We start from the raw sequence: 26,662 nt of genomic DNA, 5'->3' as shown, positions 1-26,662 counted from the left end.
AGCAAGTAAGTTCATGGGTGGGCCCTTTAAGAAGGGTGCCTAGGACTCTAGCAGCCCTCTGTCTCACTCAGTCACATTCTCTGCTAGTTTTTACAGCCAGAAGTTGTGGGGATTTCTCTTCCTGGCACTGGAACCCTGGGCTGGGGAGTCTGGTGTGGGCTGGGGAGACCTCCACAGCCAAGAAAGCCCTCCCACATGTATGTATGGGAACAGCTTGTTCTGCATTTCTGCCCCTCCTATTGCTCTCAAGGTGGCTTCTTCTGTATATCCTTAGTTATAGGACTTCTATTTATGTAGACTTCAGGCGACTCCCATTGATGACTGTTCAGTAGCTTAGTTGTAATTTTGATGTGGTTTTGAGAGAAAGCAAGCACAGCATTTACCTATTCCACCATCCTGACTGGCTGTTAAGTACCATCTGTCTATACTCTCCTTATTCCAATGATTTGAAAAGCCATATATAAACTTTTCATATTTGCGAATTTTTTATACAGATATGGGTGTCTCAAGCAAAGCCTTAGAAAACCTGCCATATCACAGACCCTGCAAAAGGAGTAGTAGTGTGTAGACCAGAGGTTTGGAGCTTTTCTGTAAAGAGCCAGACAGTAAACATTTTAGGCTTTGTGAGCCACATTAGGCTTGTTGAATATTCTTTTTTTTTTTTCTTTTCTTCTAAAATATCCCTATAAAAATATAAAAACCCTTCTTAGTGTGTGAGGCTATACAAAAAAAGGGCTGCTTCTAGATTTGGCCCAAGGGCTTTAATTTGCTGATCCTGGTAGACCTTTGAGGCCCTTCTGATGTCAACTCACTGCAGAATGGCAGATGTGGGCATCTAATTATGATCAGCCAGTCTTTAGGATAGGCAGCAACCTCTGTCTGAGACTAACACAAATAGGATGGTTTCAAGTCTGATTATATAAATGTATGTGTATAAAAATACTCACTAAAATTTTTTTAACCATATTTTTTAGTGGAACTCATGGCTACAATTTATTACAGCAAAAACATACAAAATAAAATCAATAAAGGAAAAAAGCACATTGAGCAAAGTCCAGAGGAAACCAGGTGTAAACTTCCAAAAACCCTCTCTATTGAAGTCATATGGGACACAAATTCCCCAGCCATAAGTTGTGACAACATATTGAATTGTTGTCTAACTGAAAAGCTTAATAAAGACACTGTGTAACCATTTTTTATTGTGGTAATATTTTATTGTGGTACTTCATGAAAGTGGAATCCAATAGGTCTATTTGTCAGATCTATTTCCTGGAACTCTAAGAAGGAAGGATTCAGAAATGAGCAACCCCAAGACAAAAAAAAAAAAGTAGGTCCTAAGTGAGAGACATCTAGAATAATCTCAGATCTAATCCCAATATATGTACAAGAAACCCCTTTTCTTGAGGAAACTTAAGTGGTGTTCTTTGTAACCAGAAAAATCTAAATTACTCTTAATTACTGCAAATGTAAATTGATAAAAATGCTTTGACAGACAGTCTGATAATATCTAGAAAAAATGAATATGGGCATATTAATGACCTAGTAATTCTACCATTAGGTATTTTACCTAGAGAGATTTATGTACATTTGTACTAGAAGCTATGTGTATAAGAATGTTCATAGCACATAGCATATTTCCAAAGTGGATTCTCCTAAGCTGGTCAAATCCTAGCTCTGCCACTTACACAGGTATGTGACCTCAGATAAGTTACTTATTTCTATGTGCCCCACTTTCCTCATCTGTAGGAGGGGGTAATTATTTATTCCTCATAAGGTTGTTGTAGGGATTAAATAAGTTAATTTACATAAAATGCTGGGCACATAGCAAATGCTGTAGAAGTCTTAGCTGTTGTTACAACTCATTATTATAGCAGCATTGTTCCTAATAGCAAAAGAGTTGAAAACAACCAGCCATCAACAGAAGATGGATAAACTGTGGTATGTCTATACTATAAAATACTAAATAGCATCAGAGTAAAAAGAATGAACTAGAGCTACATATATGTATACATACACACACACACACACACATATATATACATATCAATAGGTATAAATCTTAGAAATAATGTTGATTAAAAGGCAGGCACAGAACAATGTATGTAGTATGACTTTGATGTTACAAAATAAGCAAAATTAAACCTATTATGTAGAGACATGTACATAGGTAGCAAAAGTACAAAGAAAAGCAAAGGAATGGGAAAGAAAACTCAGAGCAGTGGACAGGGAGATAGGGTCAGAAAACATCTCCAGTTGCATCTGTAATGTTCTTAAAGTTTAGGGTGTACTTATGTTTCTGGGTGTACTTATGTTATAAATGTCAAAAGACAAATCTAAATCTAAATGTAAAGATAAAATTTATATGGATATGACCTGAGCTTGTTGAAATTCAGGAAGTAATTAAAACAGGAAAGAAATTAGTGACATGCTCTATAGAGACTTCATTAAGGAACTAAATTGGTCGAATGTAGTTTGCTTCTACTTTTTTTGATGAAAATTTATCCGTGCTGGTATACCGCTGGTTAAAACATTTGTCTTCATAAATTCCTAAGTCAGTGTGACTTGGGGGTCAAAATAGCTGAATTAAATCATCCTGTACATAGTTAAAAATATCTTAATAAAATTAGCACTGAAATTATATAATAAGATCTACACATTCATAGGAAAAACAGGAGTTCTGGCTTGGAGCAGGTGTCAGGAAAACCTAAGTAGTCGAATTGTTAGAAGATAAAATAACAAGAGAGTAACTCTTCTCTAGAAAAGAGAAACAGGGAAGATACCCACATTACTGCTATGTTATAAAAAAAGAAGAGTGAAGCAGTATTGAAGTGATCTTTTGGGTAGTAAGCTTGATTTACTTTCCCCAAGATTTAATTAAGCTGGTACATGGTGTTCAGGAGTGGACATATCTTTGGACAGCTTCACTTCCAAAAGCCACTGCATACTTAGCTAGTTTTCCAGGAAACAGAAAATACACTGCATTCTGGACATCTTCAGGGGTGAGAGTACGACGATTTCTGTAATTCATCAGGCTGCAGGCTTGCGTAGAAATGCGCTCAAAGATGTTGTTGATCAGGGTATTCATGACGTCCAAGGTACGAGACGATATGCCGCTCTGGGGAACCACTTCCTTTAGGACCCTGTTTATGTAGAGTGAATAATTTCTGTGGCCCAAACCGGTGCGGGAGTGTGATTTCTTTCTGGAGCTTGAGTTTTGATGTCCTCTGGAGCACCTGTTCTTTCCGGTGATGGATCTGGCCATTGTAGATGTTGTTCTCCTTAATGGTTAGGAGTGGAGAGGAGAAGGGCCTACGAGTGGAGGGAGCTCTCACATTTATATTGACATGTCACAATCAGACTTCTGGGGCTTCTCTTTGATTGGAGGTTACTGTTCCTATGTCACAATCGTCTAGCAATGGCACTGATTTGTTGTTAAGGGAAAATCTTGTTCTTGGCCCAGTTAAAACTTTCCTAAGGAGATTAGAGTGTTACAGAAGGGTTGAGTTGACTTCATGGCAGAAAGGAGTACTCATATTTTCTACTTTATTTCTTAGCAATTTGCAAGCGTAATATACAGTATTTTCAGAATTGGACAAACCTTGTCAAACTAGGAGGTTGGTAGCAGGAAACTGAAGGAAAAAGTGCCATAAACCTTTTATGGAGAAAATTTTGGTTTATAAAAGTATTCATAAATTCATTTTATAGGCAAATGAACAATTAAGTAAGCCATTAAAAATCTCAAAATGACTATTTTATAATAAGAATAAATATAAATAGCTAATCTGCTTTTTAAATTGTGGCTATTATTTTAATAATGAATTCTAAATTTTTTATGAATCCCAGATTCTTAGGAGCAACTATATCCAGTTAAAGAATAAAACAAAAACACTATTCTCTTGTTTAAATTATGATATGTGAACTGTGTTCATTACTTTTTATAATGATGTATCATTCTTGAGAATTTCATAAATTTCCTTACATGTTCTATTTTTTACTTGATACTGTAGTTTTTCTGTCATTATTAACTAGAAGTGTGTAGGGTCATTCTTGCTCATGTGTCATGTTGATGTTCACTCTAAAAAAAAAAAACACCTCCATTTGACTTCTTAATCATAATTATTCTTGGGTAAAATTAAAAAGGAATAGAAGCAGCTATAAAAATCACAATTTTAATAATTCACAGTTGCCACAATTGTTAGTGCTGCTACAAAAGTCTTCACTGTGAGCTGCTTCACAGATAAGGTAGACTGGGCTATGCATAATTTCTCGAGTCCCATATGCAATTCCTTCCCTTTATCTCCCACTAAGAAAAGTAAATCTAAAATAAGATAGCAAGAATAAGGCTGTTGTAGTGAAAACTTTGAACAAGCTTTAATTTCTAAAGACAAAGGGCATTATTTGCACTTTATTGCTAGTAACACACCTCAGACTGTGGGTCATCTCACTGAGATTGGGGGCTGCTGCTTCCATGTGTTCTCCGGCAAAGTGGATCTTTAGTTAGCTCGCGCTACTTTTGCTTTCAGATTTCTTTACGTGTAACTACTTAGCTTAATTATAGCATAGCTTTATTTACTATCATTTAGAAGGGGCTCTCTGGTGGAGAATGTTCATTCTCTATTCCTCATGTGTCCATGTTGGAGAGTTTTCATTAGTATAACATTCTTGGCCTTTTTCCCCCTCACTTCTCCCTGGGACAGTCCTCCCTGAGATCAGAGAGGTGGGGAGACTGACAGGCATGCCTGTCTCAGCCCCTTCTGGACTCATTGGGATCTGAGTGTGGGCAGCTCTGCTCCTGCGGCTGGATCACTTTTGCTGACAGTAACTGAGTAGGTCATTCTGTTTAATACCGAGGTGCTGTATTAGGAACCCTGTTGTTGCCCCACACCTAAGGGCTATTTTCTAAACAGTTTGCAATAATAAAGCTGACATTTTGGTACCCATCTTTCTGATCCTTATGACTCTCTCAGTTGGTTCTGAGCTTAGATGTGGAGAAGCAAAGGTGTAATATTTTATGTTAGCTAAAAAAAAAAAAAAAAAAAAAAAAAGACTTTAAAGCCAAACTATAAGACTTATACTAAAATACTGATTGGGAAGAAAATTCAGAAAATGAGGAATGTTGATTCAGTAAAATTTCTGACTACTTTAGGGTTAACCTGAATTCCCTTTTAAAATTTAATGAGTCATTCTAAAATATGTATGAGTTCACCATGGATATGCTGGTTTTTCTTTTCCTTCTCCTTTCCTCCTTCTCTAGACAGTCTGGAACAAGGGACAGACAGACACCTTTTAGCATAATGACCTTTATGAGATGCCTGTTAGATTATCAATCTGGGCAATGCAGCAAGTCTGATTATTTTGCATCTGCCATACCCTGAGAATGGACTCTGAAGCCCTCTATCCTCTCCCGCCTTCTCCTCTGCCCTTACCCTGCAGATCCTAGCCTTAGAATGAAGCCTGGCATCCTTTAGCAGGAGACACAAGGACTGATGACCAGTAGATAGAGGTCCAGGGTCTCTAAGCTGCTCACGTGTAGGTGGAGAACTAAGAACCATTTTATGCATTTTTTCAGGCTTTTGTTTTTGTACTTGATCACGCTATGTCTATTTGATCACACTATGTCTTTTGTAATTGAGTATGTATAATACTGGGGTTATAACTGCTTATTCTTTCATTTATGATTGAGGGTCTTATTATGACTCAAGGTCATCATCAAGACTCTTAGTGATTTTTCCATAATGATTGCTGCAGAGATGACATTAACTCAGAGCTGCAAACATGTATTAATAGAGATGAGTGTACTCTGGGAATATTTTCACAGTCACTCTATTAGTTTCCTATTGCTGCTGTAATAAATCTCCACAAATTAGTGGCTTAAAACAACACAAATTTATTTCCTTACAATTCTGGTGGTCAAAGTCAGAATGGGTTTCACTGGGCTAAAATCAAGGTATCAGCAGAGCTGTATTCTTTCTGGAGACTCTAGGAGAGAATCTGTTTTCTAATGTTTTCTAGCTTCTAAAGACTGCTTGTATTCCTTGGCTTTTCCTCCATCTTCAAAGCCAGTAATTCATGGTCAAGTCTTTCTCTTTCTCATGCTGCATCATATCATGTTGTGACACTGAGTCTCTTGCCTCCCACTTTGACTTATAAGGGCTCCTGTGATTATATTGAGCCCACCTGGATAATCCAGAAAAATCCCTACATCTCAAGGTCTTTTAATCACAACTGCAAATTCTATTTTGCCACATAAGATAACATATTCACAGGTTTGGGGGTTTGGGATATGGACACCTTTGAGGGGCATTACTCTGATTGCCACTGCCGCCATGAACAGAATGAGATTCTCAGAGTAAATCTGGGTCACCAATGGTGTAGAAGTTGGAGATGAAACATACTATGCCTAATAGATGACTGGAAATATGTTTTAAAAATACTTTCTACAAATGGGCTAACTTTCTTATAATTTGCTTATTTTTTTTCTAAAAATAGAGGGTTGTCTTGAATTTTTACCTTCTATGCCATGTCTCTACATTTTAGTTCCAAAATATGCTAAATAAAATCAAATTTATCCTTGGAAGGCCAGAGGATGATGGTAGAGGAGAGATATTTTTCTTTCTACCTTCTCTCATTCTCACTTCTCTTACTTCTTCTCTTCTGCTTGCTCTCTCATAAGTATGTGTTGAATGCCAACCATGTGCCAGGCACTGCATAAGTTACATTGTGGGGACACAAGAGGTGAAGAAGATACAGTTCCTACTGTTAAGGAACTCACAGTTTATTGAGGTAGACAGACATGGAAGTAATGGATTCCTATGAACAGAGACATAAAGGCTATAACAGGGCATCCACAGGGCATAACAAGAATACAGGGAGGTACCTAGATCATTCATCTTGCCATTGCAGGTTTCTAAGAGGAGGTGATGTTTTAGTTGAATATTGATGGATATAGAGGTTATTTAGGTAGATAAGGGTGGTGTTGGGGATAGAGCAGACATGGGTGTGTCAATAAAGTACTTCCTGGGAAACACTTTTTTTTTACATGAGAATGGAAGACGTATGGTCTGGAAGAGCCTGAACTTGATTGCTCTTTTTTTGTCTGATAGTATTGAGATGTGGGAGACAGTCATCTCCAGAAAGAAGTAAAGGGACTGTATTTGCCAGGGGAGAATCCAGGTTTCCATTAAGGCCACGGTTCTCAAGCTTGGATGCATGTTGAAGTTACCTAGGAAGATTTAAAAATCAAACGAGCCAACCATACAAGGACTAGACCCCGGGTTAACTGAATCGGGTTCTGCAGGGGCAAGGCTGTTTTTTCTTTTAAGTTCTTTTAATATACAGTTAGGATTGAGAGCCGCTGGTTGAGCTGAGAGCAGATTTGAAGGTGGGAGTTTTTTGTAAACACTGGAATGGGAGTTGTAAGGAAAGGAGTTAAGAGGGAGGGGAGAAGTAAGAAGAGGAGTGAGGAGGAAGAGGATAGAGTGACATGAGTTGAGTAGATGAGAGGACAGATGGAAGACAGGAACAGCGGCTCCGTGTTCTCCGGTCACAGTATTCTAGGTACAGAGATATCAAGAGATGCAGACTTTGATATAAACTTGTTTCTGTGCAAGTTTAAATTGAGACTAACTTTGCCAAAGATCTCTTTCAGTGGTTAGCAAGGAATAGATCTGGGAGAACTGAGGAGGGGCAGAAAGGAGGGTGGAACCAGGATGGGGCCCACTTTACTGTGGAGTCTTGTCTATCTTATATTTCCATGTTTGAGGGGATATAAAACAAATAAGCAAACAAACATACAAACAAACAAACAAACTTTCCATGTTCTCTTTTCCTGATTTGCCAACAATTCTCCGTCCTGAGTCACTTTTCTTTGGTTTTATTATACTTCTGTTTGTTGGATTCCTGAGGCTGACATTCCTAACCTCACCAGTGCAGAGCCCTCTCCCTCTCATAGCAGAGTTACCTGTATCTTGCTTTGGCTAATCTTAAAGCTGGGTCATTGTTCTCAGGTGACCCTAGAGAGAGTAATTAGATTAGATTTGTGCAGAGTAAGAACATAATAAAGGATTAGCCTTGAAAGTAGAAGGTTGTCAGTTCTTGATGAAGTTCCTGATGGGTCTGATACTCCTCAGCCAAAAACAGGAAATGTACTGGGACAAGAGATAGAAGAAAAATAATATTTTGTTTTGAGTTCGAGTTCACACTTAATAGTAAAACATCAATTAACTAAAAAGTAATTGACACAAATCAATAGATTATCATTGTAGAATGGATTTTCCTTTAACTATAGCGAGAATGCTCTTGTTAGGCACATGGAATAGAATAAAAGCTGCCCAAGGTCACCTGATTGGGAGATTGTAGAACCAGGAGATAAATGGAGGCCTATTGGGTACCCAAGCTGGAGTTTGTAACCACTAGACACACTGCCTCTCATTAGTTGGCCAAGAAAGGAGGATGTTCCAAGCAGGAGGGAGGGAATGGGTAACAGCGTAGAGGCATGAAATCACAAACTATATTCCAGAATGAATGAAAACTATTTTGCTAGAATAGAGGGCTTATGTCTAAGAGTGCTGAGAGATATGGAAAGGTATGGTGAACTTAGTTTATAAAATGCCTTGAATTGTAGTCTAAAGTGTTAAAAATTATTCTGTAAGTATTTGAGAGTCATCGAGAATTTGAAGCATGCAAGTGATTGGCTCAAAGCAGTGTTTTGAGAGAACTGATTTGGTGTCAGCACCAAATTCGGAGAGATTAGAAGAAATGAGATCAGAGAGCCCAGAAATGTCATTACTCAGTGGCCCAAGAGTAGGACAATAGAGGCGTGAACTGAGGGCATTGGGAAAGGGAAGGAGGAATCATTTTTGAGAGAACTGGTAAGACTTGGTGATTGATTTACTACTCAGGGCAAAAGAGAAGGAAGACTCTACTGTAATTCTTCCCTCACTGAGCACTGACTCTATGTCTAGGCTGTTCTGTTACTTCCCAGGCATAAACTCAGTTCACGCAGCAACCCTATTATACAGGTATTATCATTATCAGCATCTCTTTTGCACTGGTGAGGAAACTAAGACACAGAGTAGTTATGTAACCTGCTCAGATCACACAGCTGGTTAGTAGCAGAGCTGGGATTCAAATGCAGGCAGCTGGCTCCATGCACTTTACTCTTAGACATCCTGCTTCTCTTATAATCTCTTATGGGTACTATACATGCCTCATGTATTTGACCATTTTGTTTCATCTTCACAAGAGTCCAGGGAAGTAGGTAGGACTCTAGTACTTCAGCCTCACAGCTATTAATTTGGCTGTTGCCAACAATTAAGCGGAAGAACCAAGATTTGAACCCAGATCTTCTAACTCCATCTCCAGTGCACTGGCCAAAGCCTCATGCTCTAGATCACCAGGGAAAAAAAATACAAAAGAAAAGTTAATTAACCAAGATAGTACAGTTGGAGCAATGGAGAAGATGTGATTTCAGAATTGAGGATGAAAAATCTGATTTTAAGCACCCTCAGGAAGTTGTTTTTCTCACCTTATATTCAATAGAATCCCTAAGGCTGTGGTATATATAAAGGAGAAATCATTGATTTTCTCAGTAAGGGAGAAGATTCTGACAGCCATCATATAGCTTGACATTCTAGACAGGTCAGAGAGGAAAACACACCTTTACCTAGAGGGAAAAAAATGACTGAACTTAAATTGGGAAAAAGGGATTTAAAGAAGGGAGACTGTACACAGAGAATCTTAATAAGGTTTTAAAACTACATCTTCATTCACTCTGTGATGCCCTTTTAAGCTGTTTCACACATAAAGAAACCAGAAAGACAAATAGCTTAAACATCACAAAATTAGAAGCTGATATGCATAATGAGGAAATTATGTTTTTGCAAAATAGCTAAACTAGAAACCAGGAGCTGCAAAGTACCTTTCTTTAAGTACATGAATTGTTTCCCATTCTAAGTGATATAATAAAGTCTTGCCTTGGTTATACTCAATGAAAAAAATATACTCGGTTATCTTGAATTTAATAAAATCCAAACACCTAAATCCAGTGTCTCTTTAGGACCCAATAAAAGAATATAAGTCTTTCAGCAGCTCAGATTGTAGACATTCAAACCAAGTCCCGTTTCCAATGTTCTTGTTAATGGGTTTTATTTTAGGACTGGCCTCTGATGTAGTATGGTCTTCTCTAAACTCTTTGGACATGGCTCTGTCACTACAGACCTCTTAGAAGAATGATGGAATTAGTGAAGTTAGCTTGTTCTCCAGTATGCTGGAAGCTGCCATCTGAGGATGTGATCTCTTTATCTGTTGTGTCCTGAAAATCAGAATAAATGACTAACATCTGCAGAGTACTTCCTACTTTCTAAAGTATTAGGAGTTTATGAATTAAAAGAATAATACTTTATCCTTTAGTAGGCCTGGTCAATTTCCCTGATGAGATCCCATTTCCTCTTATTCATATAAGAGTGGGTTTTCCTATAAGATTTAGAGGACATCTGCTTACATGAGTCTGTTTAGGATCCACAGAATATTGTTACCAAGTGTCTCTGGCCAATGGAACACCTTAGCAGTGCCTGCTGTTTCCCAGTTGCACAGAAAAGGGAAGTTATGATATAACTGAGGACTCTGAAATATTGTTCCCTGATTGGTGCTTCCAGAAGAACTGGATCAGGAAATGTCTTGCCTTAGTTGTGTTTTATTTTCACTGTTGAGAATCTAATCACCTTGAGGAAGTCGAGTCCACGAATCAGAAAGAAGTTTTAAACACTGTCTCCTTCCATTTTCTTAACAACCCTTTGATGTAAGCAGAGTAGCTCACTTGCTTAAAAGATGAAATTTAACTCAGAGAAATTATGCCCCTTGCTTTAAAGGTGCATACCCAGTAGTGTGGTAAAACTGAATCTAGAACTAGGTTTTTTTCCTACTGATTCTGCTGCTAGGATCAAGCGTGTGCCCACCCTTGTAGTCTTAATGGACTTGGTGGTGTTTGTTAAGGAGTCTCTGAAGTTCTGCAGGTCCTTGATCCTTGTAAGAATCTGTGATGTGCACCCCAGTATAGACTGTCTTACAGAAGTCGCTTGGTTGTTTTTCTTGTCTCACATTTCTTCTAATAATGACCTTGAACCTAAGAATACAACTCAAAGAGACTTGGCTAGTGGGGGATCCTAAGAGCCAGTGTGTGCCGTGCAATGTAACACACTTTTCCAGGTGCTGGTGGGGGCTTGAGTCAAGAGAAATGTGATTATTCTTTCTCTCTTGTCTGGTTCAAACCCCTAATATTATGGACTACTTCTACCCAAGATTCGTAACCATAAATGAGCAAGATTTAAAAACTCAGCTGCTTTCCGTACAAGTACAAGAATATTTTTTAGGAATTTAGGATTAGGGAAAGGATTACAATCAAGATGAAAAGTGCTAATCATAAAGAAAAAGTTTGACTCTTTTGTCTGAATTAGACTTAAGACAACTGTATGATAAAAGATAACATATACAAAATTAAATGATGAACCATAGACTGGGAGATAATATTTGTTAAGTATGTGCCTAAACTAGAATAAGTACTCAAAATGTGTAAAGAATTTCTGTAAATCAATTTTTTAAAATGATAACCTGCTGGGAAAATGGGAAAATTATGTGATTAAGCAATTCACAGAAGAAAAAACTCCCAAAAGTTACTAGAAATATAAAAAAAGATCTTCAACCTCAGCCATAGTCAGGTAAATGCAAATTAAAACAAATTATTTCACATCCGCCGATTCAGAAAATTAGTTACCCTGATAACACTAAATGTTGACAAGGATGTAAGGAAATATTTATTATTATTATTACAATTTTAATATTGCAAGTGGATGTGTAAATTGCTAAGATTACCTTGGACAGCAACATTGGCAATAGTTTGAAAATATGAAGATATGTATCGCCTATAATATAGCATCCACTTTGTATATCTACTCTAGAGAAACTCACGCACGTGTGTGTAAGGAGACAAGTGCATGGTTGTTCAGTGGAGCAATGTTCATATAGTAAACAAAGGGGAAACAATCTGTTCCTCACTAGGGGAATGGCTGAATAAATTATGTTTTTCTTATATGGTGGAATAATCTGAAGCAAGTATAACAACTGGTCTCTAAGTGTATAAAACTTAAATATTGTCGAGTAAAAAGCAAGTTGCAAAATTGTATGTATGGTATAATATCATTTATATAAAAATGGAAGCATAAAACAATAACATGTATTGTTTACAGATTTAGACATATGTAATACAAATATAAGAAAACACATGGGAATGATTCCAACTACCTAGTAGTAGTAGTTTCCTCTGGAGAGGGAGGAAAGGAGGGAGAAAGGGACAAAGAAGGATTGGAGTGGGTCTCGAGCTGCATCTGTAATGTTTTATTTAATTATTTTTAATGCAAATATGGCAAAATGTTATGGGAGTCTATTATATCATTCATTGTCTTCAGTTTTCTTTTTATTTAAAATATTTGATAATTAAAAAAGCTCAGTTACTGTAAAAACCAAAGATGTGAACAGCGCCATCCATTATACATTGTACTTATAAAAAAGGGGACTCAAGGCTTTGCCAGGGGATTAAAAGACTTCAGTAATACCTCCTAGTTACATAGGACACCACCAGAAGGGACAAGTATTCACTAATAAATGGTAAGTTCATTCTAAAGCTTGAACCATAGGGGTTTTTAGGCTGATGGAAATATCCAGCAGTACATATTGAAGGAATCTGAAAGGTCAGTCAGTCCAGTGTTTCCCAGATATGACTGATAAGACTTATCTGGGAAACTTGTGAAAAAATAGATTCTTAGGTTCCTTGAAGTTTGGATTCAGTGAATTTCTGGGGGAACCAGTGTTCTGAAGAATACTTTTAGGGAAATACTGACTTATACGCCTCACTGTCAATAGAGACATTCATTAATTCCTTCCCAGAATGCTCTTTTTTATCCCTTATAAATCTCCAACATAAACTCATATTTGTCTTAATGACATGATTGTCGATTCTTTAGAAACCACTAGTATGTCAGAGCCAAAGTAATTCTACATGGAGAAATAAGATAAAATTCTAGATAGAAGAGATACTATAAGGATCTCAATTTTCTCAGCAGATAGAAAATAAATATGGACTCATAAGGCCCATGAATTAATAAAAAATAATTTTCTGGAGACTAGGAATAAGTGCTTTTTGCAGGAGTTGACCACCAGCTTCCTGTATCAGCTCTTGTTCTTGTAAGTGGTTTCGGAGTCTTCAGACACAGTGACCATCAGTGATGAGGTTGTACCAGAATTTTTTTTATTGAGGAAAAATCACCAAAGTTAATGAGTAATTCATGTAAACAACATAGGAACAAATTATTGAGTACCTACTATGTGCTAAATACCATGCTATACTTTTTTGTTTCATTTTAGCCTGTCTGTGAGGAAAGTATTATCCTCAAATTAGTGATTTCATGGCTATCCTTACAATTATATTCACTCATCTGCATTCTTATACTTCCTCGAATGATAAAACAATGGAGTGGGGCTCCAGATTTTCTAATAGAAGTTGCCCACAAGTTCAGACACTCATGTTGGTGTATGCTGGCCATGTGAATGGCATCTATGTGTGTCACGGTGGGAAAAAAATGAGAATGACTAGGCTATTGCTTGAAATGTAACCCTGGGTAGAATTTCCATCTTAATATTGGGCTGCACATTCCTACATATTTTTATTTTTAAAATTATGTGTTTAGTTTAAGGTATATTTAGAAAAAATATGACCAGCATATAAAGTCATAATTTCTCAGATGTTATTGCTTAGGACCAATGTAAGCAAATAACCAGGGTGATTCACTTAAAGATAATATAAAGACAAATATTAAATAATGAATATGAACAGGTAATATGAGGATATGACAAAATCTTGAAGATGATATATGAGCAACTGGCATTAGGGAAACAGGGTTCTTGCCTTGGGCCTGAAGTCAGGAGCTCAGGCTAGAGGTAAATGCTGATCTGAGTCAATTTTTGTTGGATCATCACTCAGTCACCTTCTAGGACCCTAGGAATTTTCTTGCAACTTTAGTTACTCCAGATTAGAGTGTTCATGAATGGAACAAAGTTGAATCTGACTCTGATAACCAGGACCCTGATATGTTAGTTTCTCCCCTTAAATATTGGCAGTTGTAAATACTCAGGTAAAATCAATGGACTCTGACTTGTTGCCTTTTTATGAGTGAAAGTCAAGGGCTCTTGTCAACCAACTTTCTGTGGAAGAAGCAGGAAACCATTTACTTCTCTTTGATGTTGCTAAGGTTTCCATGACCCTTATTTTATTGCAGTGGTTTTTCTTTTACTTCTCAGACTTGAAAGTCGTTCAGAGACTGTTAATCAAGTATTATCTGTGTGCCAGAAACAGTGCTGACCAGGGATACAGAGAGAAATGACTGATTCTTGCCCTTGAAGATCTATAGAAACCATTTTTAAGGAGAATTCAAGATACGGGTTAGGAAGATAGACTAGATTTAAGAAACTGATTCAGGACAAGCAAACTCAGAAAATAACAAAGACCTCTAAGAAATCTCCATATATTATACTATGATTAAAAAAAAGATATTGGATTGGAGAAAACTTAGCACAGAATCATAGTTGCATATGGATGGATGTATCCTTAAAAGCTCAGGTATCCAGGTTTGCCTTTTATTATTTCTTAAACCTTCACAGATGAAGTTTCCACATTTTTTTTTTTCACAATACTTATACCCATTATATTTTCTAGTGTCTATCCTAAATCCCTCTTATTGAAAGTTAAGCCTTCCTTTTTTGGAGAACAGCTGTCTGCTAGTTCTTCCAGTATCATGAGTGATTGGAAAGAACTTCTGAGTCTGTCCTCCCCACCCCCAAATCCACATTCCATTCCAAATTCTACTATTCTCAGCACCTCTGGTCATGAATTCTATCTTCCTGTTCACACTCTGAAGTGAAAGTAGCCATGAGAATCGCGTTAATTTCTCTGGTTTGTAACCAGAGGCAGGGTTCAAGTGCAGCCGCTCTGCAGCCTTTTTGGGGTAAGGCGTCCTGGCGGAAGGTGAACTTGGAGCCAACCAGGCTGAGTATTTTATTACACACCCGCCAAATAACTACTCATCACCTTCAGTGTTTCTTTCTAACTATGTAAGCATAAATTTCTTTTGGTTTATTGTCCCTTTCATATTTCAAATTTCTAAGGCCTTACATTGTCCCTTTTTGTATTTTTTCTTCAAATTATAAATTTTAATATTATTTAAAGTCCAAGTTTTTTTTGTTTTTGTTTGTTTGTTTTACCTTTTAGTTGGATTTAATTTCCTTCTCAGGGAATCAGTACTGTTCCTTTTACACATATGCACCAAGACAAGGCAAGGGAGCCCATTGGTTTAAATTAGTCTATCTGAATCTTCAAGGCTGGAGTCACAGCAGTCAGTATGTGAGAGTTCAAAGGAGAAAATGATCTGTCTACTGCTCTGAGTGCTTTTCTGGGCTGTAATTTCCAGGACCTGGATCTTTAGGGGTCCATTAATGTTCTTGCTAGCAGGGAAGGAGCAGATGGAAAATAAATACGCTAAAGGGCTCAGGCTATTACTGATGCTAGAGGCAGGTAGTCAGGCAACAGGAAGTAAACACAGCAAAACAGAAGGAAAAAGATATTTACCTTTGGTCCCTTGAGCAACATGAGTCAGGAGCTAGGGAAAGATTGTCCCAGGGCTTTGCATTGGGCACACTGAACAGGTGGCTTATAGAAACTTCTAGTCATATGGCTATTGACTCTGAGCAGCTACATCTTACAGACCCGGAAATAGCCTGAAAATGAGTTTTCTCAGTCTTCAGAACTGCATAAAGCAGAGCTGGTGAGAGAGACAGCAGCTGGACATCCACAGATTTGAATAGTTCTTTACAAAATGCTTTGCATGCCCATTGTTAGTGAGGAACATTGTAACAATGTTGTAACCCTGTGAGAGACCAAGGGCAAATATGATTAATACTCTGTTGCACAGATGAAGAAACTGAGGCTCAAGGAGCTTCAGTAAATTGTCCAAAGCCATGCACATACTTAGTTTAAATGTTATCTCATGCTTCCCAGGGCACAAGAGCTTGAGGGTAGAATTGGATACTAATAACAGTTTCTAAGCAGTATCAATGTAATCTTTACTACCAATTTTTTGGGAATCTCAGGTCTCCTAAACTTCAACAACAACAACAACAACAACAACAACAACAACAACAACAGGAAGCTATCATTGTTTAAGCACTTACCACATGCTATTTAAACCTCACAGCAATCCTAATACCTAACAGTGACATAATTATCCCTACTTAACTGATGAAAAAAATGAGGTCCAGGGAGGTTTAGTAACTTGCCTAAGATAACACAGCTAGTAAATAGCTGATGTAAGATTATAACCAAAATATATATAATTCCAAAGTTACATATTCGTGTCAGGAAAAACTCAGGAACTAATTTAAGGAGTCCTCAGGGATATCTCCTTGTGTGCAATAAGCACAACCCTACTTACTACAGTAGCATTTCCTCCTCTCCCAGATAGTGGCCCCATGGGGCTGCTCTGACTCTTGTCTTTAGCTGATGTGGGTCTCTGTCCATGGTGGCTCTGGCTGTTTCATTCCTGTCCCCATTTCTCTTCCTTGTTACAATGTGCTCCAGCAGTCACTCCAGTGAAGGGAGGCCCAGTGTGGACTATTCCCCCAAGCAGCGTGGCCAGTGCTCTAGTTTCTTACAGAGATTTCAGCAATAAAGCTTTTTATTTCTCTTCTTAAGAACTTGGGCATGAACTCAGAGAGACAGAACCAAAGGGCTTTGACTAGTATGCCTTTTGCTCTGCTCAAAATTGTTCTTCTCTTTGAACAGCTCCTTCTCACCTTTACACAAATCATGTTGTCCCTCATTTCTCATCCCTTAACACACTCCTTTGCTTTTCATGCAAACAAGGGCCCAGTGGGTCAGACACATATGGCCAAGTGGGTCGGACCTCTTAGAATTAATACACCCTTTAGACCTTTAAACTCAAAACTCCATTATTCTCATTATTATACTTATGGCTTGTTATTTATGTATTAGATCCTCTCCCATTAAATTGTGCTTATGATTTTTTTAGGCATTTCTTCTTTGCATTCATACATACAGCAGAGTGTTTGATATGTAGTTTATTATATGAATGAATGAATGAATGAATATAGGTGAATAAAACTAAGTGGTTTCTAGTTACTTCTGATTTAAGATTAGATTCCTACCAGAATCCTTAAATCAGCCCACCTCATTTGTGCCTGAGGTACTAGTGCTTGTTCCCTTTCCCCAGAACATTCTTCTTCCCTCACTTCTTCCCTCACTTCATTCAAATCCAATGTAACCTCAGAGAGGGCTTCCCCATAACCCTATCTAAACTATCACCCCCTGAAAGTCTCTAACACCGTACTCTGATTTAGTTTTTCTCAATATAACTATTTTATGTTGGTTTATTGTTTTGCTCACTAAGTTCCATGAAAGTTGAGACCCTTGTTTTATTTTCTGCTATATTTCCATAGCCTTGAATAGTCACTGGCAGATAGTAGGAGCTCAATAAATATTTTCTGTGTGGGTGAATTAAACTAAGGCTTCCCAAAAAGGGTGTGTGCCCACATGAAGAGGCTTCCTTAGTCTTTGTCAGGCACTATTTTAGTGAAGACTTTCGAAGTTCCACACTCTAGTAACATCTAAAATGTTGACTCCTCAAATAAGTTAATTATTTATTGATCTCTTTTTGTTGCTCCTTGAAAATGTGCATCTAGATCTATAAAACTCTTGGGTCAGAAACCATTATTTCCAGGTGTTTACAGCTGGACAGTTTCATAATAAATGACAACTTGTATTAAACCTGGATTATCTGCCATCACTGAGGAAAAAGTAGACTTTCATGTAATGTAAATTTATTTTTAAATACCTTTATACTAAATTTTTAAATACTTTATACTAAAAAGACTATTTTACTATTATTAAAATGTTTAACAATTTTGGAGACCTTTGGTTCTTGCTATGATGAGTAATAATGATTAGATTTCCCCTCTTGCCTGAAGTAAGTGAAAAGCAGGATAAAATATATGAAATAATTGTTCTCAAGATATCAGACATCAGATAATGAAAAACAGTGATTACTGAGAGATGATAAACAAATAACATTAAGTCCAAACATTCTCCAAATTACTGTCTTGAGATAGTTTCTAGGCTGTGGTGCAAGGAAGGGAACTCAGGACAGAGCTCAGCAGTCTCCTTAAGTTGGTCTGAAGCCAGAATTCCCGGTAGGCCAAATGGTCAAGAGTTCACACGACAGAGTGCCAGAGATGAGAAAGATGCACACAGAATTCCAGAGATCTGTGCAGGGTCCCCTTCAGGATTCAACGGACTGTTCTGATCAGCTCATGTATGTGTAAGAAGTAACTGTGATGGAGGGAAGAACCACTCAAAACAACCAGAAGGAGCAATCTTTCTGACTCATACAGCACAGGGAATAGTGCCTGTTCCCATGAGCAGTAATGTAAAATGTCATAATTCATGGAGCATCAGGTGGAAGTACTAAGAAGCATTTTCTCAGCAGCAGAATAAAATTAATTTTACTTTAAATGCTGCTTTGGTCCTGTCTAACAAAGCTTAAAAGCAAGACCTAAAGTTTCCAAATAACTTGATCACGTCCCAGAACAAAGCTCAACAACTTGGTAAATATCTGGCATTTGGTAAAAAGTTACAAGCAAAGAAACTGGGAAATACAACCCATAATAAAGTTTAAAAAATTAACCAATAGAAATTGATCCAAAAAATGACACAAATCATAGAATTAATAGACAAAGACATTAAAACAGCAATAACTATATGCTATATATTCAAGAAGCTAAAGGAAGGATTGAACATGTTAAGAAAAGGCATGAAAGATTTAAAAAACACACAAATTGAAATTCTAGAGATGGAAACAATAAGATGAAAAACATGCTAGATTTAATCTTCATTAAAGGCAGATTAGATATTTTACAGAAGACAAGTTTAGTGGTTATGGGGCAGAGAGATACAGGAGGGAGGTAGTCCAAAGGGATATGACTAATCTTTCAGAGGCAATGAGTGTGCTCATTATCTTAATCATGGTGATGGTTTCACAAATGAATACTTATAGCAACTCCCTCCCCCCAAAAGTTATACTTCAAATAGGTATATCTTATTGTATGTAAATTACAACTTAATAAGGTTGCTAAAAATATGTAGCAATTTTTTCATGAAAATCTTTCAAAAAGGGATTTCCTTTATCTTGTGTTTCTTTAAAAAGCTAAATGAACACCATTAATACCTTCTGAGTGACTCTGGGGTCATCATTATGAATATGAATTATTGTTAAATAGCCTCAAAAATGAACTCAGCGTTGGAGATTATACCTGGGATTTGGTCTGTTTTTCGAGTTCTTTTGGCTCCTCTCTCTGCTGACAGCTTTCATGACCTTTCATGGACAACACCATGTCCTCATCTAAGCTCACAGGCCATCTCAGCAGATGCTCTCATTCTCTTTACCTCCCAGTACTAAGAAGCTCTCCCTCTCTCTACTTTTTTGGGCTTGTTCCCTTTCTCCAGAATTCTTCATTTTCAATATCATTCTTCTCTCCTTCATTTTCAAGATTGATCCTAGCAGGTGGGACATCTACTGTCCTTCAAAGGCTTGGCCAGTAAGCTTTCTCTGTTTAGTAAATGAATGAATGAAAAAATAATTCAATAATTCTATAACCTGAAATATGTTATCTTCCTTTTTGTCCATATATTTGAGTTACTGATCATTCATTGCTGTTTTTTTTAAAGTGTGATCCCACTATTGCTCATGGTGATAGGAACATTAAAGACCAGGGCTCTAAGATGTTAGTCACATTAGATTTTAAGCATCTAAGTCACAGAGATGAAAGGAGCAGCCTCATGATTGCTGTGGAAAATGGTATAAACTTTATTTTGTTGTCATCTTTAGGCACATGAAAATTGAAATAATTTTGCTTGCCAAGCAAAGAGCTAGATGTTTTCAGATTACTTTTTCTTCTCATGTTCCTGCAAGTTTTAAGTTATTTCTAGTACTTCTTTTATCATTTATTTTGAATGCAGTACGGCTTTCTCTTCAAGTTCATTGAACTTCTCTGGGAACAAGCATGTTAATGGCATATTTAATGTTGGCATGAGCAATTGCTTTGGGTTTGTGATATTTGCTGGAACATTGTGTCCTGAATAAAATATAAAAACACACTAAAATGTAACCTTAGAAACTGAATATTTAAATAGTCATGAATGAGAAGACATAATCCAATTATTTTTTTACCCTGGAGTACACAGAATGTAGAAATTTAAATCTATTAGAAAAGTATTTGATTTAAAGAAGTGTTATGTTTCAGGAAAATTCCTTTTAAGGACAAATAGGGAATATAAATAAAGGTACCTGAAAATTTCTTGCTAAAAATAGCTACAAAGGGTGTAATATATATGATAGTAAAAGTCATTTATTGCCATTTATCATTGAAGGGTTGGTCTTTAGAAAGGAATGCTTAATATAGATGAATTTAATATTGTTGCTGTTCTAATAAAAATACACAGAAATAATAACCTCTCTGAGGTTGATGGCTTATTTAATCTTGTCTTGCATTGTTGAAAATTACTTTTCTGCTATCGTATTAATTAATGTAACTTAAGAATCTGTGTTCAGAAATATTAACTTTGAGAGAATAAAACAAGACTTTTGTTTTGTTTTGTCTTGTTTTTTACCTCTACTGTGATAAATTGCAGCATTGGCCCGAATTCTTCAGGCCTCCCTGTGTCCATATCCTTTGCTATGTGAATTTGTAGTTCTCGACTGAAGAGAATAGAGCAGAATAGTGTGTCAGTTCTGAGCCTATGTCTTATGTAATTCTTCTTCTCTTGTGCCTCTGCCATTGCCATGAGAAGAATATGCCTAGCCTAGCCCATTGATAGACGGAAGATGATGAGTGACACGTGGATCCCTCACCAAAACACAGATGTGCAAGTTAAATAAATGGCTATTGTTATATGCCACTAAGATTTTATGGTTATCTGTTATACAGCATTATTGAAGCAATAGCTAACTGATACATCCCCAGATAAAGAAAATTTTAATATAAGCACCAAAAATAGTTATTCACAATGAGTTTTTTAAACATTTGTAGTAAAATGCCATCTACAAAATGTTTTGTTTGTGTGTTAAGATCCTAGATTAGAAATAATGATGGCATCGATTTCTTGGAAGTATAGAAGTTAATCAAGCCATGATAATCTTAAATTAAATAAGTAATATAGAAAGCTTAAAATTTGGATTGTCACTGTCTTACCTTTTCATCTTTTATACAATGTCTATTAATCAGTAGGCAGGCATTCAATAGGTATTTGTTGAATGAATAAATAAATAAAGGAGTAGAGCTTCTTTTCCCTCCTTAATTTCTTTATTTTTCCTTTGGACAGTTTATTCCCAAAAGGCAAATATTTAGAAAACGATCTTCAAACAACAAACAAACCAATCAGAAATTCAACAAATCATTTGCTATAGGTCAGTGGTTCTCACCTGGATGTGATTTTGCTCCCCAGGGGACATTTAGCAATGCCTGGAGACATTTTTGGTTGTCATAACTGAGAAGTGGTAAGCTAATGACATTTGGTAGGTAGAGGTCAAGGGTACTGCCAGACATTCCACAGAGCACAGAATAGATCCCCACAACAAATAATTGTTTGGCCCCAAAATATTTGTGTGTCCTTTGATTTTTTGGTTTTATTTTGTCTTGCAGGATTGTGGATCTTTCATGTTTCTTTTTGCCTTCTCTATGTGGTATTCAAAGATTGCTTCCACTTTTCTTTTTATTCTTTTCTCCCTCAGCCTTTCCAGAACTGCCTCGTTGAATTTCATGTCACTTTTCAGTTTCTTCCCTATAGTCAGTACTCTTACCTACCAGAATTTTTTTCAATATATTTTGACACTTAAGGTGGACTTTCTCTTTCTGGAACCTATTTTAGCTTAATTCTCTCTTCTGTCTTCCATGCAGATTTTCTGGAAACCCTGCTTACATCTCTGCAAAGGCTTATGGTGGGAGATCTAGATATAGTACTGCTGTTGAGCTGGTAATTACAGATAATTTAAAGTGTTATTATGGTGAAGGTGTGGGATTTTTGTATGTGTCTTTTTTTCTTGTTGACCTGCATAGTGCTTTTTGCAAGATAGGTAGAGAGATTCAGGGTCAGATGGCAACCATTATTTCAGCTATCCAGAAGTGATGTCATCTGTCTTTTAACTTTGCTTACAGTATCCATGTAGTACAGAAGTTTTGCAATTTTATGCAATGAAATCTGTCTTTCTTTATTGCTTACAAATTTAAATGTTTTCTCTCCCCATGATTGTAAAACTAATCTCATATTTTTTCCCATTTTATTTTAAATAATAAAACATTTAAAATATGAATGTATTTACATTGTGGGATATAGGAATCTAATTTTTCTCATAGTTATTAAAGTAACTAGTTATGTAAAATAACATATTATTTCAGGGATTTATGGATCCTTCCCAATTTCTTAGGCTAAAGAAATATTAAAACCTGTATAAGGAATGTGTAAAGGATTTTGACTTGAAAATACCTTGACTGCATGAGCCAAAGCATGGGATCCATGATTGAAACCAAGTTCATTAAACAAAGATTGAGATCAATATTAATAAGAAATATACCCTTTTCTACATAGGCATTTGAATTCAGTACAACCTGTGCCAACTTGTTAATAACTGTTTATAATAAAAGTGTTTAAAGACTAGTAAATGATTGTACTTTATGCATTCAATCAGGAGTGGCAAATAAATTTTGGTTCATCTGCAGGCTCCAATTGATTGATAATGGCTGCCTAGGACACTGAGTTAAGAAGGGTTCCAAAGCCAAATTTAAGCTCAGTTGGAAAGAAGGGGTGAAGATGTTGTGAATGCAACATATTTGCTATCTCCAGAAGTGCCTTTTGTGATGATCATTATTATCCAGGATGGTATCTGGCACATGATAGAGCTTGGACACAAAAACTAGGCCGTCTGGGTTTTAATCTTGGCTCTGTCACTGTGTCAGCCTTTTTGGGCTGCTGTGACAAAATTTCACTGTCTGAGTGGCTTGTAAACAACAGAAATTTGTTTCTTGCAGCTCTGGAGGCTGGGAAGTGCAAGATCAAGGCCCCAGTGTGGTTGTGTTGTGTTGAGAGCCCTCTTCCTGGTTCACAGCCAGTGCCTTCTGTGTCCTTACATGGCGGGAAGTGGGTAGGAAGCTCTCTGAGGTCTCTTTCATATTACGCTAATCCCGTGCATGAGGTCTATCCTCATAGCCTAAGCACCTCCCAAAGGCCCCACCTACTAACACAATCATCTTTGGGAGTTAGGATTTCAACACATGAATTTGGGGGACACAAACATTCAAACCAGAGTAGCCACTTGCTAGCTTTTTAACCTTGAGTATATTATTTAACCTCAGTGTTTCACTTTCTTCATCTGTGAAATGTGGGTAGTATTAATATCTACTGTATAAAATTATTGTAAAGAATAATGACTTTTATGTAAAGTACTTAAAATTGTCCTTAGTTTATTATAAGTATTATTATTTATTATTATTATTATTGTCATTTATATTAGTATTATTATTATAGATGCTAAATAAATATTTTGGGGATGAATATATTTGACCATTTTATTACAACGTACCTTTTGTGCATAGGAAATTATACTAGTATCCATGAATCTGTTAACCATGTTTTTGGAAAACTTAGTTATACTTAATAAGAAAATCACATCCAAGATGTTACTATGTTCTACTTAGTATCTATTTACTCAAATTACAGAAAAATTAAATAGTTTTTAGATATTAGCCTTGCAAATCCAGATCTATAAAGAGAACCCATTTCTTTACCAAACTCAGAAAAGTTTAGTGGGAGGATGACTATGAGGTATTATGAACTTTTCAGAAGAAAGTAGTAATTAAGTGCAGGGCCCTAATATCATTAAAGGTGAATTAGAATATTCTGACCTTTGACATTTATCTACACAGCTGAATCTGTATCAGGCTAATAAATTTTAAAGGGAATTAGTTTAAATAATAACAGAAATCTAAAGTATGTCATATTTAAATAAACTTTGGACAGCAGCTGCTATAGGGGAGTAAATGAACTTTAATCCTATTCTCAGGAGGAGATTTTTGAAAATAAGGAGAGCATATTTCAATTTGTTTATGTACATTCAGTGCAAAGAAGCCAAGCAGTCATCAATAGTGCAGCTGGGGAAAAGTATTGGATTTAAGCTTTGCTTTAAGTGAATCTGTTTTGTGTTCTGTTTTGGATGACTTCCTGAAGTCAATACTCATTGACCTTAAAGGACCTTTTCAGCTCTAAAAAGATGTCTATCCATGGAAGTAATATTTAGGGAGATTATGATTGGATTTTAAAATTCATATCCAAAATCGACTTCCCTTTAAACATAATTGTTATCTTTCAGGAAACAAATCACATGAAATTATATAATTGTGTTTTCTGTTTCTTGTTGGAAATTTTAAAGATTATTGTTAAAGCAATTTATGCCCAATGTGTGAATCTCAAACGAGCAGCATCACCATCCCCTGGGAGCTTGTGGAAATGCAGACTCTCAGGCCCAGCTTAGACCTCCTGAGTCACAACCTGCATTTTACCCAGATCCCCAGGTGATTTGTAAATGCATTCAAGTTTGAAAATTGCCACTTTATTGGCTGGACAATTGAATGAACTGAGACTTTTGCTAAGCAGCTGGTAGATGGGGGAATCCATAACACAATTTAGACTGGTAGTCGTTTAGATAAATACAAGTTGAATAAGGTGGAAATAAAATGTTGCTCAAACAGCATGCTGATTTTTATGAAAAGAAGGTCACCTGAAGGTATTAAAATGAGGAAAGGCAGTCTGATCAGTGTGTATCATGATTCTTTCTGTCCCATCACTTAACATAATTAGAAACGTATTGTATCTGTTACCTGCTTTTATAGCCAGATGCACACTAAACGGCTCATTGCATCTGTTTAGTGATTCAGGATTTGGATTTTTATGGGAGAAAGTTATCTAATTACAGTATCACTAAACTTATGCTAATTTCACAACATTCATTTCCCAGTCCTCTATGAAGGGTTAGATTAGGAAATATCCAGAAAGTGCAAGTCAGGTTTGCCATATGAATTCTATAATCACTGGCTAATTTAAAACAAAAAGCCATACAGCCCAACCCACATACAATCATCCTGTCGCCTTCTGCAGCCTCTCTTTCTGTTAAGAGCTGATATTCGAGGACGTTTATCCTCTCCTTCCTTGTTTTAAAACAGTGGATTTAAAGCTCTCCTTCGTATGGCTTGTCACGCAGTGATGATAACTGATAGATGATCTCCCACCTCCTGGAGACAGAGCGAGCTAATGAGATTTGACGACTGCCTCTGGTTAAAGAAGCAGGACTGATGAATGCACTAGTGACTCTGTTGACCCCAGTAAAAGGATTTTTATTGACAGCCTGTTGACATAACAAACAAAGGGTTTGTGATTTAAGCTGTTTCTAAGCCCTTAAATAAATAAGATCTTTTCTAATAGTACTTATTTGTAATTTGTCTTGATAAAACATACCTACCACTTTCCTGGAAGCTCTCTCATTGTTTTTAGTTATTTACAAAATGTGCCTTTGTCTAAAGATATGTGTATATTATATATAATATATATATTTATGCTTTTTTTTTTATTCCCCCGTTTTGCCCCCAGCAAAACTCAGCAACATGTAAAACGTGGGTATTGTAATTGATTTTTCTATTTCAATGTTATTGGGAGATGGAAATAAAAGGGTTACATCAGAATCCATCTGGAACTGTTCTGCTGTAAATCATACTACACTGTTGAGTAACAGTTGTTGCCTTGGTGAGCTTTATTGCCATTTGCTGATGCAGCTTGCTCTAGCCAACCTTCCACAAGGGACATATAATGGGAGCCCCGTATTCAAGCCCCTCTTAGAAGAAATCCATAAAAGAGCAGAGATGTGAACCCAGCAATAAATTCTAGAAGCATTTGTGCTGGAGCCATGAAATGATACCAATAACTCCTTAGTAACACATTACAGGGACAATAAAAGAATTTCACCAGGTTTTTTTTTTTTTTGATGTATTAAGGCTATTTTTAATTGAAACTCCTCAAAGACACAACAGAGCATGTGCCAGCAGCTGTTTGCCCATTGTTTTCCATTTGTTTCAGATTTTATCTTGAACTCTACTTATTGTCTCACTTAGAGGTCATTATTTAGAACACCCTTGAAGATTGGTTCAGCCATACTCAAGGGCCCCCAGTGGATTCATCAGTTTCTAACAAGCTCCATTCTTGTGCTCACCCTTAGAGTTACTTTCCTTGATCTCATCTCATCTTCCTAAATAAATCAGTGGAGTAATCAACCAGTTACTATAGGTTGATTACTACATGTCTAGCACTCTGTTAAGTTTTGTGAATTTGAGGAAGGAGGATCACTGCTTCTATCCTCAAGTTGCTCAGAGCACATTGAGAAATGCCCAGAATAAAACAAGGGGCTAGGTAGAGAACACTGCAAGGTAGAGTTAAATGCTCAATAGT

General features: G+C 36.6%; 1 protein-coding gene across 8 annotated transcripts in view; it reads left to right on the top strand.

Moving 5' to 3' along the window:
- Window positions 1-26,662, top strand: part of ZNF366 (zinc finger protein 366) — a 268,862-nt gene that overhangs the window by 47,327 nt on the left and 194,873 nt on the right. Inside the window, exon 1 of one of the 8 annotated variants that reach the window (XM_039870186.1) lies at window positions 25,566-25,590. The exons of the other annotated variants lie outside the window; for them this stretch is intronic. The gene's annotated coding sequence lies outside the window, so the exon portion shown is untranslated. Of the gene's footprint in view, window positions 1-25,565; window positions 25,591-26,662 lie in introns of those variants that run through there. 8 annotated transcript variants of the gene reach the window in all.

Source organism: Pteropus medius, unplaced genomic scaffold (assembly GCF_902729225.1).
Source record: "Pteropus medius unplaced genomic scaffold, Ma_sr-lr_union100, whole genome shotgun sequence".
Classification (NCBI taxonomy): domain Eukaryota; kingdom Metazoa; phylum Chordata; class Mammalia; order Chiroptera; family Pteropodidae; genus Pteropus; species Pteropus medius.
This window is presented reverse-complemented; position numbering and strand designations above follow the sequence as displayed.